Source organism: Octodon degus, unplaced genomic scaffold (genome assembly GCF_000260255.1).
Source record: "Octodon degus isolate 3935 unplaced genomic scaffold, OctDeg1.0 scaffold00061, whole genome shotgun sequence".
NCBI lineage: Eukaryota > Metazoa > Chordata > Mammalia > Rodentia > Octodontidae > Octodon > Octodon degus.
Window position 1 is genome coordinate 8405657 of NW_004524637.1, and position 18688 is coordinate 8424344.

At 43.0% G+C, this 18688-nt stretch overlaps 1 protein-coding gene and 1 pseudogene across 2 annotated transcripts in view; one reads left to right on the plus strand and one right to left on the minus strand.

Annotated features, from left to right (window-relative positions):
• Nucleotides 1-18688, minus strand: part of Kcnq5 (potassium voltage-gated channel subfamily Q member 5) — a 574968-nt gene that overhangs the window by 31343 nt on the left and 524937 nt on the right. The gene's annotated exons all lie outside the window — the stretch shown is intronic.
• On the plus strand, nucleotides 16206-17477 carry LOC105742586 (annotated as a pseudogene).

An 18688-nucleotide genomic window follows, 5' to 3' on the forward strand; every position in this document is an offset into this window, starting at 1 on the left:
TTTTTTTTTTTTTTGGCGGTACCAGGGATTGAACTCAGGACCTTGCACTTTCCAGGCAAGCGCTTTATTCTACTGAGCTATCTCCCTGGCCCCTATACTCAAATTTTGATGCATCTGTAAACATATTTTCCTTAAACTGTTCCCCTCAGATACAGAATTAAAGTGATAATACATTTAAACCATGTTCCAAAAGCTGAGAGAAATGTTTTTATTCAAAGACTCCAAGTACTCCTAGCTGTGGCACATATTGGTTTCAAAATAAAGTGACCTGAGATTTTAAAGGAGTATTCTAAGTAAGAGCTAATTTTAACATTTTTAATTGATGATTCCAATTTCCTGTAGATTTTTTTCAAAACTAAAATGAAATAAATTTAAGCAGAAAATGCTGTTAGCATAATTGAAGTGTGCAAACTGATAGAGGTTGTATGACTTACTGTGTGTGCGTGTGCGTGTGTGCGGGTGTGTGCGTGTGTGTGCACACATGTGCGCATGCGTGCGTGTGTATGTATAACACTCTTGACAAGGAACAGAAAATCTGGGATTCTGAACAGACAGCCCTACTACCCAAGACAGGAAAGCAGAGGCGCATTCAGATACACCGCACAGGAAGTGCACTGACCTATGCCCTGGTTTCCACAGAGTTAGATCTAGACCGCCTGTGAACGCCACCTTCTGAAGTAACAGTCCTGCATATCTTCAGAACCCTCAGACCTAAGGGAAGCTTTCATATTAAAGAGAAAACACAATTAACCTTTGAGTGAGCCTGATCACTTTTGGTGCCCTGGCTTAGCAGCCCTTTTCAAATTCTTTCGACTTCCACGGAGAGTCAGAAATGCCTCTTACTTTGTGATCTGGTCCCACCCACGCAAAGATGCGCATGCTCACGCACCAAGACCACAGCCCCCTTCCGGGCTAAGACGTTAGATGGAAGAATACTTGCCTAATCTTGCTTCTTCGGAAAGAGCCAATAAATTGTGCTAACGAGTTTCTTTCAAAAAAGATATTAACCTGCTTTTTTTTTTTTTTTTTTGTGGTATCAGGAATCGAACTCAGGACTTTGCACTCTCCAGGCAGGTGCATATGCCACTGAATTATATCCCAGACAGGTTATCAGGTCTGCATCTTGTACAATGAATAACCACTAAAACAACGATATGCAATGCATTAAATATTGAAAATGTGCTAGAAATCGGTTTTGAAACTGTCTGACTGCTATTTGTTTCTGAATAAAAAATATTTAAAAAAAAAAAAGAAAAAGAAAAAGACATTAACTCCTACAAGGACAGAGCAGAGGATGAGGCACCAACAGCATAAATTGGGAAATGGGGTGCAGATGGTCCTGCCAGGCAGCTGATTAGTGGGGAGCAGAGAGAAAAATGCTGCGCCAACCATGGGGAAAGCTAAGAAATAGACATTTACATTTTAGAGACCTCAAAGTTCAGGCAGAGGCAGCATTAGGCATCAGCAAGTCCATAGGGGAAGGGGTAAGACGTGAGGCTAGGAGGACTGTGTGTCCTCCGCTCCAGACGCTCGGCCGCGCAGTCCTCACCTTGTCAGAAGAAGCTGGAAATCTGGGTGATGAGTCGTCAGGCACAGAGAGAGGACAGCACTAAAGCGAAAATTGGGAATAAATGACTCTACCTAGACTAAGCCCCTAGGACTCAGTACCCCCTATTCACTGCTGGAGCAGGAGCAGCCAGGCTTTTACACTCCAGGTAGAAGTTTTGACAAGATGCTTTTTGGGGACTCTGAAAAAGCCCAGAAAAAAGGAGCTAAAGATGCCCAAACCAGTATTTTCTAAGGAATAATTGGCTGATCAACCCACACAGAAGATCAAAGTTGATCCACTCAGGGTGATCAGGAATCCCAGCCATCCCTGCGGCCTTCCACACTTCCTTATGAAGAAACACCAAGGTTCACCGAATGCCTTTTCACTCCCAAGGGTCACTAAGTATTGAAAGAGATCTTCCAGTATGAAGTAGAGATCACAAGCAAGTGTAACTGTCCTACTAAGCTGCTTTGAAACTGTTTCATTGCTATTTATTTCTTATTAAAATTAATAAAAAAGCAAGTAGAATAAAACAGAAACCAAAGAAAGGAAAATCTCAATGCATTCCCATTGGCATGATGCTGAACTACAGGAATGCTAGGAAAACAACAGCACCAAGGCCTGGGCATGATAACGGAAATGAAAATCTCAGTAAGAGGTTTGGACAGCAAAATGGGCCAAAATGCCTCAAAAGTACAGCAAAGACAGGTGGAAACTGAGAGAAAAGACAAGAAAATCAGGGCCGGTCCATAATTCAACCCTTAAGGAATGGGTTCCCATAAAGACAGAACAGAAGAAACAAAGGGAAGAAGTTACCCCTAAAATCAATGAAAATATTCCAGAATGGAAACAAGCCATTTCTACACTCTTAAAGTTTCCAAAAATGGCTTTCCATGCATTCTCTCTTAGGAATGCACTGGAAGATGTGTTTCCTTAAATTGGGGACATAAACCGAGAGGAAGATGCAGTGGTCGGAAGGATGAGGGATGATGGTGTGGGGTCACAGGGCCGCGGTGTGGGGGCAGTGGGGGTCAGCTGACGGGGGCGGATGCGAACCAGGGTGCGTCATGCTGACAGCGGTCAGTGTCACATGCCTGCCATCATTTTCCCTGAAGAAAATTGGACTTTTTGCTCTGAAATAATGGAGAACGTTAGAAAGACAAAACTATGAGGCCCTCGGAGAGCAAGAGGGAATTCAGAGAGAAAATGGCCGTACAGCAGGCTTAGAATGTAGACAGTTTGGCTACAAGGAAAATGATTATTTTCGGCATGGATTCTCCAAGAAAGTCCCAACGGGGTTCGTCAGGTCCCCAGTGCCGCTGGCCCCGAGGAACACTTCACTGTGATGGAAGATGTGGCTTGCACCTCCAAGCCCACTTACTCATGGCAGAATGCCAACAATGTGACGAAACTTGAGCACTGAGATTTCAATGTAGCAAAAGCAACTCGTACATTAACATTTTTCATCTTATCAGAAAGACACATAACAGGGGCAACAGGTCTGCCACCACTGGTTTAGGGGTATAACAGTACTCCTAAAATATACCAAGGAATGGTTAAGTTTAGGCTTAACCATAATAATAACTATATTATCCCTTTGTAGTGAGAACTCTTACTATCCAACCTCTTTGCACTTCTCAAGAGCATACTGTACAGCCATTAGCCACAGTACCCTTGCTGTAAACAGAGCTGTTGAACTGGTTCTCCCCGTCAGCTGTATCACGTATCCTTTGGTGAATCTCTCCCCAAATCTCTTTTCCCCTCACTCACCCCGTCTCTGCCACTATTCTGTTCTTTCTGTTGGTCCAGTGTTTTTTGCTGCATGCACAACTGAGATCTTTCTGTGTCTGGTTCGCTTCCCTGAACACGATGTCCTTGGATGCACCGATGTTGTACGTGGCTGAAGTGTATTCTATGGTGTGAGGAGGCCACAGTTTTAGCCACTCAGCCACAGGTGGGCACTTAGGCCAGTTTCTTATCTTGGCGACTGCAAATGGTTCTTTAATGAACTCGGGAGTGCAGATAGCTTCCTAATTATTGATTGTAGTGGGCTTGTGTGCCACAAGACAGTTTTGTTGGTAAACTTTTGAGGACCGTTTCCACTGTTCCCCAAAGTGGCCATGTTAAGGCACCTTCCTACCAATGCTGTGTGAGTTCCCCTTTCTACACGTGCTCCCCAACACTTGTTATATTTATCTTTTTGCTACTAGCCTTCTGACTGGGGAGAGGTGATATTTCACTGGGGTTTGACTTGAATCGCTTGATTAGTGATATTGATTTGTGTTGTGCTTATTCTCAGCTTGCTAATTAGCACCATTCAGAAATACTAATTCACCCTAATGAGGGAATCTACTAGGTAAGATGCTGCTGCTCTTGAGCATTTGCTCTTAAAGAGCAAAGATGCCAGTTATGGGCAATTCATGCCTCCTCAGTATCTTCAATTATGTTAATTATGATGTGAATTTCCTCTAAGATTCTCTACCAAAGACTGTCAATTAACCTTACTGCCTAGTAGAAAACCTGGCAGAATTTCATGGAATGGTTCTTGACACTTAATTAAAAGCAGTTGTTCTGATTTCAGTGATGGCATGAAGCACCAGAGGGTTTTTGGAAACAATTAATAGGGTCTCTCCTGCTAATCGTGCTGATCACATCATGACAAGGGCTAAGTACGCGCCAGTCGGTGTAAGGGAGAATGCAACATTGTTTTCTTTTCAGTTGCATGTTATTATATTTATTATCTTTACCCAAAAGAGGAACACTAGGGCATGTTTTTAACGCGTTCTTAAAAATTATTGCACTTTAAAGCAATACAAGAGTTTTCTTACCTTAAAATCATCTCAATACCCACTTGTTGACCCCTTCAACCTTCAGTGATTCAGCAACTACAGCCTAAATAAGACATGCATGGCTCAGCAATCCGTCTCATTTATGATTTTGCCCAACCCCAGACAATTTTTTCTTTTTTGGTATTTAGTACGGGGTCTACAGGGTCTCACTACACAGACTGGACTCAGTGATCCTCCTGTTTTCAGCCTCCCAAGCGCTAGCATTACAGGCATGTGCCACCACGCCCAGTCTTCCCAGACAATTTTTGTCAATGAGATATTCAATCAATTGGTTCTTGGAATAACTAAATATTAAATCACTCATCTGTTTATAACTTATTTATGATTCATTCTTTCTACCTAAAATCTTGTGAGCAACTGTTGTGCGCTGGCGTTGTGTTAGAGCCTCGTAAGCCAAGGCCTCCCCCACATTGGAGTGTTTCTGCTATCTTTAATAAAGTCAACGATTTCTGATGAGTACTAATGCATGGGATATAATAAAGATAACTTTATTCTTTCTGCGGTTACATGAATTATTCAATGTGAGAATTCTTCAAACACACTCTAAGGAACAGAAGAAGGAAGGTTGTATTAACATTTACATTTTAGCCTTCCATTTACCACAGATAGGAGCTGCCATCTAATACTGTCAGAAATAAGAAAACATGGAAATTAATCAAATATAGCTATTCAATTAATATTAGAGATTAGTGTTAATTAATAAATAATAGCTACATTGCGTTATTAAGCACCTATGCTGTGCTGGGTATTGCATGAATTCTACATACTTTATGTATTTCATTATTGCTCCCAAAACCTATTAGGTAGGTTTTATTCCTGGAAAGAGATGGAAAGAGACAAAATAGAGAGGAGACAGGGTGAAAGAGAGAAGGAGGGAGGGAGAGAGAGACACATAGAGAGAGACAGAGACAAAGAGAGAGAGAGACAGAGACAGAGAGACAGAGAGAGACAGAGATATAGAGACAGAGAAAAAGACAGAGAGAGATAGAGAGAGACAGAGAAAGAGAGAAAGACAGAGAGAGACAGAGACAGAGAGAGACAGATACAGAGACAGACAGAGAGAGATACAGAGACAGAGAGATACAGGCAGAGAGAGAGATACAGGCAGAGAGAGAGAGAGGAGAAGGGAAAGAAGGTGGAGGGACAGGAGAGAGAGGGACAGAGACAGATGGGGGAAGGAGGAGGACGAATAGGAGGAGAGAGAGAGAGAGAGAGAGAGAGAGAGAGAGAGAGAGAGAACACTCGACTGCACGGGAAGTCATTTGTTGCTCCTCACTTAACTTAATGGAGTTCTAGGATTTGAAACAACTTCTATTTTTATTCCAAAACCATGATCTTAGTGATTATGTTTGATTAATTGGATTTCATAAAAATCCCTTGAGAAAATACCATTTTCACTTTTCCTAACTGAAAATGCATAAAACTCACAACTTTGGAAAAAGGACTTTTGCACACAAAACCCAGCTTTATAGTTCTGGGCAAGGTTCGCAGAAGCAAGGTAAATATATAGTCTAGGAGGACCACTCTTCCTGGAATGAAAGGTGAGCCAGTGACAAAACCAAGCAGCCAATGTCATTCATACCACCAAAGGAGGTGCAGCTCCACCAAACATGTCCTCACAGGGCCACATAACCAGACTAGGTCAGATGACAAGAGGCAGGCAAATTTCTCTTCCAATTCTACACTCAGTCACTGGAGAAGAATGTCTCACCTTGGGGAGAGAGCTATTCTGAGTCAGAGGTAAAGTACCTCAGAAAGCCTTACTTAATCCTGTCTCTGCAAGGCAAGATCTGTTTCCTTTGAACCGTATTCAGAGACACCCAATCTTAATGAAGTCATGCTTTATAATGGCCAACCACTGCAGAATCACTAAAAAGGTAGTTATTCTTTCATCAGATCAGGTAGGGGAATTCTAAAGAGATCTGGTAATTTTTCTCAACTTTCAACTCTTATTTGACTCCCACGCTATGTCAGGAAATGTTAATGTGTCAGTCTTGGTACTACTTGGATGAGTTTGACCAGAACTGCAGCTAAAGTGTGTTGCTTTAAAAAAATGTGAATTACTGGTCTTTATCTTAATTAATACATGAAAGGCTACATTGAGAGTTCATAGTATAAACAATGATAAAGGAGCATAGGTTAAGCAGATTTTTTCATACTTACAGAAATAGAAAACAAATTATTTACCTAACACCAAACATATACTGGTTTACACCAGTTTTCATTCATTCTTTAATGGGATTTAGAAAACACTCAAAGCAGCATAATAGATTTTGAAATTAGACCTGAGTAGAATTTCAACACTCAATTTCAGCATTTAGAAAGATGCTTCATGGGCAACTTATTTATCTGCCCTTCTTGAGTCTTAATTTCCCTCTTTGCAAAGTGGCTAGGTGGGTATTAAACAAGCTAATGTGCAGGAAAGGTCTACTCAATGTTTGAGGTGCTGACAATGCTATTTTTCTTCTCAGGCTCTGAAAGAGAAGGAAACTTTATGGTGGAAGGAAACAATATATCAGATGCTAACACTGTCTTCACTGAGCCAACAGGACTGGAAAATACTATAGTGGATGAGCCACAAAGGAGTAGGGCGGCTAGACCTGAATCCTGGTCATGACACTCACAGTTGCTCATGGTAAGGCATGAAGTATCTTTGCAGCCCTTGCACTAAGGCTGCCCTTGCCATGTGCTTTGACTAGTAAGGTGTCTTGGGCTGTCCGCTGCCACTGTGTTGGGGCCTGAGCCTCAGAACCTACCATGACCCGTGACCAGCAAGCCTGCTGGCAGCTGAGAGAATTCGTGGAACTGGGGTCAGAGATGCTGATTCTGACTGAGGCCCCCTTAGGCTAATCAGTCTCTCGCCAGTATTGTAGCTGATGGGTACTATACTGCCTATGAGTTAATCTAGCTAATATCAGTACAACCTAATGAATCATGGGTTTAATAAATGGTGGCTGATTTAAGCAACTCAATCTGGGGGTAGGGATTATGCAGCCACAGACAATGGGTTATACCTGTAAGGAGATATGGAGCCAGGACAACTTTTTGAGCAAAATACAAAATAAGGGGAGCACAGGTTTGAAACAACTTTTGGAAATGATCATTCATCACTCCTGATGTTAGAATAACATGCACATCAGTTGCTACTGCTCCAGATTAACAAAAGATGGAGATCTCTCGCCAGTGGGCATCAAGGTTTTCGTGTGTACATGAGCCTCTGCAATTGGAGGGCTAGAGATTAATTTTCCCCAGGCAGTATCCTGTGATTTCTTTAGTTTTGGAGTCCAGGAATGGTTATATGCTGCACATGGCCACAGAGGAAAAATGGGATGACAAGGCGAGAAATGGAGGAAATGAATTTTGAAAATCAAAGGCATTTGGGACAAGGTGTTGAGGTTTCGTACTGCAGAAAGCAGAGAAGCGAAGCCCGAGTAACACCCTTCTCCTGTGTCAGGTGTCCAGTGCAGAAAAGGACCATGCCCTTTACATAACCTTTTTTTCTTCTTTACTAGCTAGAGCACAACATGAATGCGATTAAATATAATTTTAAAATTGTGTCATATTGGTTTCCTTTTGTGAAGCAGACAACTAAGTATGCCTTTGAAGGGAGTAATTTGAGATTTACAAATAAAAAAATCACCATGCAGTCACAAAGTGCTTCTCTTAAGTACGGGCTACATTCTGTGATTTGGGTGATGGTGAACTTTGTGCTTATTTTGTGTGAGTTTCAGAGGTCAGCCGCAGGCTATTTTTGAAAAGTGGGGACTCTGAAAAGCAGGGGAGAGACAGTTTGTTCTCCTTTGTGCAAATCAATACTGCGACAGAGGTGGGTTGGGACAGCAAGACTTCTGGACAAATGGCAAGGTCCTTGAGGTGGCAGTTGTCCCTTCTATATACCGCCTCCTAAATGTGTAGGAAAACAGTAACTCTGAGTGGCAGCCCTCATATGCTTGCTGATTTGGGTTGAAGTCTGCCCATTCAGGGGCTACTCAAATTCTAGGAGTGGTCCATCGTGGGGCTCTCACTTTACCTTGCCTCTCTTTGTTGTTGTTGTTTTTGTGGTACCAGGGATCAAACTCAGGATGTTGTGCTTGCCAGGCAAGCACTTACTCCACTGAGCTATCTCCCTGGCTACCCTGCTTCTCTTGCCCAATCTTCTTTCCCTCCTCTACTTCTCAGTTTGGAATTGTCCATGTAAATAAGCGGTGAAGGTCAACTGTTTTCAGTCCAAAAGAGAAGGTTACAGAAAGTCAAACTTGAGGGAAGATCTATTAGCAGTTGTCTGGTTTACTCTTACATGTTCAGAGATGTCTGATGGTTGGTCACCTAGGTTTGGGTCAAGGCTTCCAACCATGGAAGGCATTCTCTTGGTGCAGGGCCTGCAACTGTTTGGCTGTCGTCACAGTGAACTGACTCCTACTTGCCATCACACGCCTACCTCTTGGTTCCAGTTCTGCCTTTTGAAGCGAGCAAGAATGTTTTTTCAACTTCTTTGCAGTTGACAGGGGGCAGGCACTGCTCAAGAGGGAGTGCTGAGCTAGAAGTTAGGGCCTTCATTCTGAGACTGAGCAGCTGGATTCTCACTCCTTAGCTACTTGTTACACCAAGCCTATGCTCAACATTTTGTTAATATTATGTTTGAAAAGGTGTACTAGGAATAGAATATAATCACATAGGTACAGTATGATCAAGGTTGAAGGCTAAATTATGATATATATGCATATAATCTAAATATCTATCTATCTATCTATCTATCTATCTATCTATCTATCTATCTATCTAATCATCTCTATATCTATCCATGTATTTCTATCATCCATCTGTCCATCTGTTTATCTCTATATCTATCATCTATCCATTGATCTATCTCTATCTGTATATCTATCATAAGTATCTATATATCAATCTATCTAATCATCTCTATATTTATCCATGTATCTCTATCATCTATCCATCTATTTATCTCTATATCATCTCTATATCTATTTATTATCTATCCATTGATCTATAGCTGTGTATCTATAATCTATCAATCTATCTCTATCATCTATCTCTATATCTATGTATCTATCCATCCATCCATCCATCTAGTAATCTCTATATCAATCTATCCATGTATTTCTATCTATCCATTTATCTCTGTATCATCTCTATGTCTATCATCTATCTATCCATTGATCTATCTCTGTGTATCTATCATTTATATCTATATGTTCATCTATATCTATCTATTATCTAACTCTATATCTATCATATCTACCTATCATCTATCTATCCATCAATCTCTCTGTCTGAAAGAATTCTGGATGGGAAGTGGTTAGACCAGAGGTCATAAGGCCCTGTGCTTTTAAAGGCAGGCAGGTCCTGAAAACATTTGAAAGAGATAAGGACCTCATAGTTAGGGGTTCTGGAAAGACAAGAGGAGCTGGTGGAAATCTGTGACCTAAAAGGTGAATTGGATTTAAAAGCAGATATGGAAGCCAGCCTCTAACATGGCCTCAGTGACTCCCACCTCCGGGTCAGTCCAAAAGAGAAGGTTACACCGCTACCCTTGGAAAGTCTCCTGCCTTGTCCTGGATGTGGTCTGTATAAGCAGTAGTACACAGAAACTGTGATGATCTATCGCTTCTGAGGTTAGGGCATAGGTGTGCCACTTGTCTTGGGCACTTTCTGTTCTCTCTAGGGAGTGCCAACAGCATGTGATGTGGTCACTCAGGTGACCAGCGAAATGGCCAGTGTGCCACAGAAATGAAGCCTTCTGGAAAGTGCCTGAACGAGGTTGGAAATGAGGTTTTCTGAGTTCAGCCTCGAGATAGCTGCGTCGACAGCCAATACTTGATCGCACTTCATAAGAGCGTCTGGGCTACACAGCTGAACTGGTCCTGGGTTCCTGACCAAAGCAACAGCAAGATCACGAGCATGTGTATCTACTTCCACTAATTTTAGGGGAATCTGTTGGGTAATGATAGAAAACTAAGACTGGACTAGGTATAAAGCTGAAGTGGCAAAATGCAGGGCTGGAGCCTACAAATCCAGGTTTCTCAAGAAAACGTTCATGTATAGAGTAAGGAACATCTTCTCAGAGCTCATTCAACAGTTTTGTTTCTGTTGGAATTGGGGAGGTGGTATCCATGCACACCTCAAGTAGGGACCTATTTTGAAAATAGGGACCGAATAGAATTTCTCCTGTTCCTGCAGGATGACCACAAACATGGAGGCAGAACCTAGAAAATTCTGACAAAAATTCTGCTCAAGAAGACAAAGAATTCTTGGGTTAGAGATGGAAGTTAGGTGCATCGTCAGTACAACGAATTAGAAAAGCATTTCCCTTGTGATTAAGTACTAGGAAAAGGCATTTTACCAAAAGCAGTGGAAGAAGCAAGGTCACAGGGTCTGAAAGGTGGCACATCTCCAAAATTCTTAAGTTTAAATTCACTCCCACATGATGGAATTAAAAGGTAAGGTCCTTGTGAAGTGGGTAGGCTGCAAGGCAGAACTCTCAGGAATGGGATTAGTGTCATTATGAAAGAGCCCAAGAGACCTCTGCCAGCATACAGAAATGGGCTCTTACCAGACAAGAATGCCAGCACCAGGGCCAGGGAGATAGCTCAGCGGCATAAGCACCTGTCTGGCAAGCATGAGGACCCGAGTTTGATCCCTGGCACCTCAAGAATGCTGGCACCATGACCTCGGACTTCATCCTCTGGAGGGTTGAGAAATAAATCCTCACTGTTTATAAGCCCAAAATGACTGAGACATAGCCTTTTTCATCCCATGGAGTCTAACCAGAGAAGGAGAGTCCCCTCTCCCATCTCGACAGGAATGAGTATTTTAGATTATAGAAGCAGATCTTACTGGGGAAAGAACAGAGCTGGGCACATTGAAGAGAACTAGAACACATCTTTGAATAAAGAAATGGCTAGCTGACCAAATGAACAGCCCAGAGCTTGCAAAGCTTGTCAAGGCAAAAACAAAAACCAAAAACCAAAAAAATCCATGCTGTGACTAGAACAGACACAAATTCATTCAGGAAATGGTTTCATAAGTAATATAATGAAGAGTATGAAAGTATATGTATGTGTGTATTTATTCATTTTGTCTTTTTGGAGACAGGATTTCACTCTGCACTTCAGGCTGGCCTTAAACTCACTTTATAGCCTTGGCTGGCCTTGAACTCATGGTGATCCTCCTGCCATTGCCTTTCAAGGGCTGAGAGTACATACTTGGGCCACCACACCTGCAAGAACTTTCCACAGGGTCTGTCTAGGAAGATAAGTCACAGCCTCTGATTTGGGGCAGATGGAGTGTCCTTCTGTGGACAGGAAGGATGTCACCCTCTGTGCTGTGGGGTATTGGAGCACCTGCCTGTTTGGGCTTTTGCTAGTCAGACATAAGATCCAAATCACCAAGACTCTGCCAAAGCCCCACACCCAGCCAAAAGTCTATTATGAATTTCCAGAGTTTAGATCCTGTAATTGTCCGCAAATGCTTCCCTTCTTACCATTCACAAAAGCCTCAAATTCTGTTAGAAATATTGCCCACAGGCATGGGTATCATTCTTCAGTCAGACTCTTTAACCAAAAATGTGTACACACAGGTGGATGAATCGTGTACACACAGGCTGATGAGCGTGTTCATACAGGCTGATAAAATCCTGCCTTAACAGGAATCACTTCCATCAGCGCAAGGCAGAGTTATCAGCAGGCCCCACACCAGAAGGTGCCAGGCACCATCACCCATAGCAGAAAACTACAATCAAGGTCCAGCTGAAGTTAGGCCGTCACTGCGGAATGTCAGGGGGACATGGCATGCAGCGTGCAGAGCTTGGCATTTTGGGGACGTCTCAACAATGTCATCTGGGGAGACTGGGAAGAACAGGAGGGGAGAAGATGCCATTGGAAAACAAGTGTGAAGGAGTAGCGTGGAGTCAGAGCCCCCAGGCTTGAATTAGTCAGATATGAAACACTGATTTTTGTAATTGATATGGCTTTGAAGAAAATATCTACTGTGGGTATCAGAGATTTCGTTTAGAACATGGAAGTGGTGAAAATGATGGCATTAAAATGCTTCCTTTTTTTTTTTTAAATTTAGTAATGGTCTACAGGGTCTACAGGGTCTCACTATGTAGATCAGACTCATAGTGATTCTTCTGTTTACAGCCTCCCAAGTCCTGGGATTACAGGCGCGCGCCACCATGCCCAGTGTCAATCTCTGTCTCACTGCGTCCTGGAGGTGGGACCATAAGGCAGGCCCTGGGATCAAACTCCCTGACCCTGCGTCTGCCTAAGCAGGTGCTTTAATCTGTTGAGCTATTTTGCCAGCCCTAAAATGCTTCCTTGTCAATATTCTTAGCAACCTAATACTATCGTCTTAGACAAGGTTTGCAGAGGACTGGTGATCCCAGGAGGTTAAAGAAGAGAGGAAGGAAATAAATGATCTTCAGGAAGGCTCAAGCATCCTGGAATTTCTGCTTTTTTTGCCCTCTTGCCCTTGTTCCCTCTCCTCCCCTCCCTTCCCCTTGCGTCCCTTCCCCTCCCCTCCTCTCCTCTTCCTCTGTGGGGCTAAGTCCTGAACACACAGCCTTCTGGGTGCTACGCCAGCGCTCTAAGCTCTGAGCTATGTCCCAGACCTTTGGCTATTGTCTAGGTGAGATCTGATTAGTTCTCATTATTGTCAAAAGACAGTAGGGAAGTATTTGACAAAGTAAGGGATTATGCCGCTGCCCTGAGGAGGACACAGGACACTGAATCCCTGTCCCTTTGTGGTCCTGTACTAGGAAATGTATGGGCTGGCTGTATGTGAGGAGAGATGATGTGATTGAAATGCTAATTTATTTACTGCTGTCTAATTTTTCCTTTACCAATTTTGCCCTTTTGAAATTCAAGGAATTAGACCAGCCTGTTCATTTTCTCAAGGAAATAATATGATTAAAGAAGCTAGTTTAAAAAAAAAAATCTGACATCTGGCTTTTATGTTTAGAAAGCACAGATATTTAGAGGAACATACAACCTACAGACAGAATTTCTGGGAGAAAATATGGCTAAGAGCACGTTTCCTCTTTACTCTCACGTTGAAGTAGGGAGGCTTTCCTGGCTGTCTTAGGTAAGGTTAGAGCTGTCTGTCCAACATCTGACCCTTAGCCCTTAATTCTCACATCTATCCAGGTGTCTCCCCCAGATGTGGCCACGTGCTCTGGGGAGGCTGGGCCCAGATTCAGCAGTGGGGTCCTTACTGGTGACAGCCAGCGATGGTGGTTTTGTGAGACAACCATCATTTTGTGATTTTGTGCAAAGATGGAAATAGGAAGCTTTCCTCAATTGTGAAAAGAGATCCAGATGCAAGGTGGCCTCGTGCTGCCTCTGAAGGCACCGTGTTTAGACAGCAGGCTTGGAACTGAGGAGGGCCTCGTCAGAGGAAGAGGCACACGAGTTTAGGGAAACAGAGCTGGAAGTGATCCTGCTGTCTTGGGTCTATCTTGTCTCTAAGTGTCTGAGGACTGGCATTACAAACTGCACTGCTGTGCCCGGTACTGGAATCAGCTTCTCCCTGCAGCCACATGGACCCCACCTGATGTGCTGGCTGAGTGGCGAAAGGAGTAAGAAGACTGTCTCTCTATCATTTGTCTCTCCATTCTATCTATCTATCTATCTATCTATCTATCTATCTATCTATCTATCTATCTATCTATCTACCTATCTATCTATCATCTATGTATCTATCATCTATCTCTATGTATCTATCTATCTATGTATCTATCATCTATCTCTATGTATCTATGTATCTATCTATCATCTATTTCTATGTATGTATGTATGTATGTATCTATCTATCTGTCTGTCTGTCTATGTATCCATCTATCATCTATCTCTGTCTATGGATCTATCATCTATCTATCTATCTATCTATCTATCTATCTATCTATCTATCTATCTATCATCTATCTATCTATCTATCTATCTTTTACCTGTATTCTATCATCTATCTACCTGTCTGTCTGTCTGTCTGTCTGTCTGTCTGTCTATCTGTCTGTCTGTCTATCTATCTATCTATCTATCTATCTATCTATCTATCTATCTATCTATCTATCTTTTACCTGCTATCTACTATCTATCTATCTATCTGTCTGTCTGTCTATTATCTTTTACCTGCTATCTATCTATCTATCTATCTATCTATCTATCTATCTATCTATCATCTATCTCTGTCTATGTATCTATCTATGTATCTATGTATCTATGTATGTATGCATGTATGTATGTATGTATGTATCTGTCTGTCTGTCTGTTTGTCTATGTATCCATCTATCATCTATCTCTCTCTATGGATCTATCATCTATCTATCTGTCTGTCTGTCTGTCTATTATCTATCTTTTACCATCTATCTATCTATCTATCTATCTATCTATCTATCTATCTATCTATCTATCTCTATGTATCTATCTATCATCTATATGTATCTATGTATCTATCATCTATTTCTATGTATCTATCTCTATATGTATGTATGTATGTATGTATGTATGTATCTGTCTGTCTGTCTATGTATCCATCTATTATCTATCTCTGTCTATGGATCTATCTATCTATCTATCTATCTATCTATCTATCTATCTTTTATCTGTATTCTATCATCTATCTGTCTGTCTGTCTGTCTGTCTGTCTATCTATCTTTTACCTGCTATCTACTATCTATCTGTCTGTCTGTCTGTCTGTCTATTATCTATCTTTTACCTGCTATCTATCTATCTATCTATCTATCTATCTATCTATCTATCATCTATCTCTGTCTATGTATCTATCTATGTATCTATCTATGCATCTATATATGTATGTATGTATGTATGTATGTATGTATGTATCTGTCTGTCTGTCTGTCTGTCTGTCTGTCTGTCTGTCTATGTATCCATCTATCATCTATCTCTGTCTATGGATCTATCTATCTATCTATCTATCTATCTATCTATCTATCTATCTATCTATCTATCTTTTACCTGTATTCTATCATCTATCTACCTATCTATCTGTCTGTCATCTATCTATCTATCTATCTATCTATCTATCTATCTTTTACCATCTATCTATCTATCTATCTATCTATCTATCTATCTATCTATCTGTCTGTCTATTATCTATCTTTTACTATCTATCTATCTATCTATCTATCCATCTATCCATCTATCATCTATCTCTGTCTATGTATCTATCTATGTATCTATCTATGCATCTATGTATCTCTATCTATCTATCTATCTATCTATCTATCTATCTATCTATCTATCTTTTACCTGCATTCTATCTATCTGTCTGTCTATCATCTATCTATCTATCTATCTATCTATCTATCTATCTATCTATCTTTTACCTGCATTCTATCTGTCTGTCTGTCTATTATCTATCTTTTACCTGATATCTATCTATCTATCTATCTATCTATCTATCTATCTATCTATCTTTTACCTGCATCTTTTACCTGCTATCTATCTATCTATCTATCTATCTATCTATCTATCTATCTATCTTTTTATCTGTCTGTCATCTACCTCTGCTATGGACCTATCTGTCTATCCTGTCTCAACTGTCCTGGGAACAAGGGGCCTGTCTCTAGGACCCAATACCTGGAAGGCGCTCAGCACCTCGAGATCACCTGGACTCCAACAAGAGGAGCCTCACACACCTCTTGTCCCCAGGCTGTGTCACTCTTTCCCACAAACATCTGCTAAAGATGTTCCTTCTCTAGCATCCAGAATTACCCCTAAGAGTTGCTTAGCAGAAATAATACTTTCAAACAGCCCAGACTGCAGCTTAGGATGCCATCAGGCCAGACTTGCAGTACCCAAAAACTCCAAAGCTGGGTGGGGGAGCAAGTGGAGAGTGGGCAGTTCCCAGGGGTGAGCTGGGATGGCTAGCCAGCTAAACCCATGTTCTGGATTTCCTGGAAGCACACAGGCAAGCAAAATCTCCAGAATGCCCTCTTCTTCAAGGCCTGGGCAATATTTAAGGGAAAGTACAAGGAAGGGGACATAGGAGGCCCTGCTGTCTGGAAGACTCATCTACACTGAGCCCTCAGTAAGAGTACACAGTTTGAAGAGGTTCCTGAGAGAGGTTGTATTGACACTGCTGAGCCCTACAAGGTATATCGGCTGCTACCTCTGGGAACCCTGCCTGTCCAGCCAGGGACCCAGGAATCACCAAAGCGACATCACAGCTCTGTGTTGCCTGAGAGGGAGGAGGAGGAGATGACTTTGAAGAGCTGCACTCTCAGGACTTCCTGCCTCCAGGACCCCTTCAGTCATAAGGCAGTGAGAGCCACTGGGGGAGCAGGCCACACTGACAGCAGGAGCAGCAGCCCTGAGCCACAGGAAGGGACAGACAGCGCTGAGGCCGCTCATGAGGACTTCATAGAACATTCGCTCCCTCTAGACTGCTCGCTGCTGCTCACTGTCATCTACAGCGGGCGTGTGGTGAAGGAGCACTGGGTGCACAGCCTGGATGGCTGCCTCGTGGCCGAGGCCTCAGAGGCCGAGAGCAGCATAAAGCAGGTGAGGTTTCCCAAGCCTCCCCCAGGGGATACCAGGCAGCGCCTGCTCAGCTAGCTTGAGAAAGGCATCCTGGTGGCCAGCAATGCTGGCGGCCTCTCTGGGCAGCGCCTCTGCCCCATCCCCATCTCACGGAGGGCACCCCATGTCCCTCCTGGGCCGGGCCCTCATCCGCTGCCCAGCAGCAAGTGCGTGGAGCTGTTCAAAGCCACCTGCTTTTACAGAGACTTTGACAAGTGCTCACTCCCAGGGCCTGGATCCTCTACCCGAGGTCCAGGTAACTTGCATGCCTGGGAAGAGAGCCCTGGCCCGAGCCGTACTTCACAGAACCCCATCACAGTGCAAGTGGGGCAAGCCCTTGCCGGGCAGCTACTGAAAAGACAACAGAGATGCACACAGCCCTTCAGCTCCCGATGGGGTGCTGGGGGCTCCACCTGCCGCTTCGCCGGTCTGCTCCTCCTGTCTCCTTTGGAGAGGTCTCGTTCTCCACCCTGCTGGTTCGCCTCCCTCTGTGCTCACTCTGGCGCGACCTGCCTGGGTTAGCTCCTGGCACTCTTGCGAGCTCTGGCTGGTGGAGAATGCTGTACCCTTTGGGAAAAAATTTCAGATATGTTCTCTTCTATGTCTAAGGAACTGGGAAATGTCCAAATGGTGTGAACTTAGGCTCTTTCCTCCTTCTCCAAGCCTCAATGTTACAGCTAAGCACTTTATATTTTCTTCTGGGTCTTCATAAAGATCTTAAGTAAAATATTCAAACAAGACCAAAAATAAGTGATATCCTTTGATGTTAAACATGCCAAAACAGGTGTCATCACAGATGGTTGTGAGATATATTTTGTAATCCATTACCTTTACTGCAACTTACAGATTCTAATTACTTTTTTTTTGTACTTTAGTACAGGATCTACAGGGTCTCACTACACAGATTGGACTCATCGTGGTCCTCCTGTTTTCAGCCACCCAAGCACTGGGATTATAGGTGCATGCCACCACGCCCAGTCTCAGTGCATCCCAGGGGCGGGACTGGAATGGCAAGCCCAGGGATTGAATCTGGGTCCCTGTGCCTGTCTAAGCAGATGGTTTAGTCCACTGAGCTATTGGGCCAGTGCTTAGATTCTAATTACTAACGAGCATAGTTAATGTTAAATGATTAAGCCACCTCCTCATTTCTCTTTCTAGGTTACTGTACTCTTCGAGTGCAGCAGGGGCTCAGGAATTTAGCCTTCCTTGAGAGCAAGCCAGTCATCTGGAGATCTGAAAACTTTCCCCATTTCTACCACAGTTCCACTCTCTTGACTTTTGTCCCCCGCTATCTTTTGCTGTACTCCACCACCTTCCACCTGCTTATCTGCTGATAGCAGCTGTCTATCTCCTGGTGCTATCTTTCGAAGCCTGAGACAGAGCTTCCATGACCCCATCCTTCCTCCTTATCTGAGTGGATGGAGACAGGCCAGCGTGTCTGTTATCCTCAGTCTCTTCCTAGATAGCTGATCAAAACAGTGCAGGGCCAGTGCAAGGCCATTTCTCCAATTTGCCTAATCTCCCAGCTCTGGTAGCTTTTGAAGATAATGTCATTAGGAGGCATGGTGGCTCTGGCTGGGAGCATAAGGAGACAGGACAGAGTGAGGAAAAGTTTCCTCTTCCTCCTCCTCTTCTTCCTCCTCCTCCTCCTGCTCCTCCTCCTCCTCCTCCTCCTCTTCTTCTTCCTCCTCCTCCTCCTCCTCCTCCTCCTCTTCCTTCTTATTTCTTTTTAG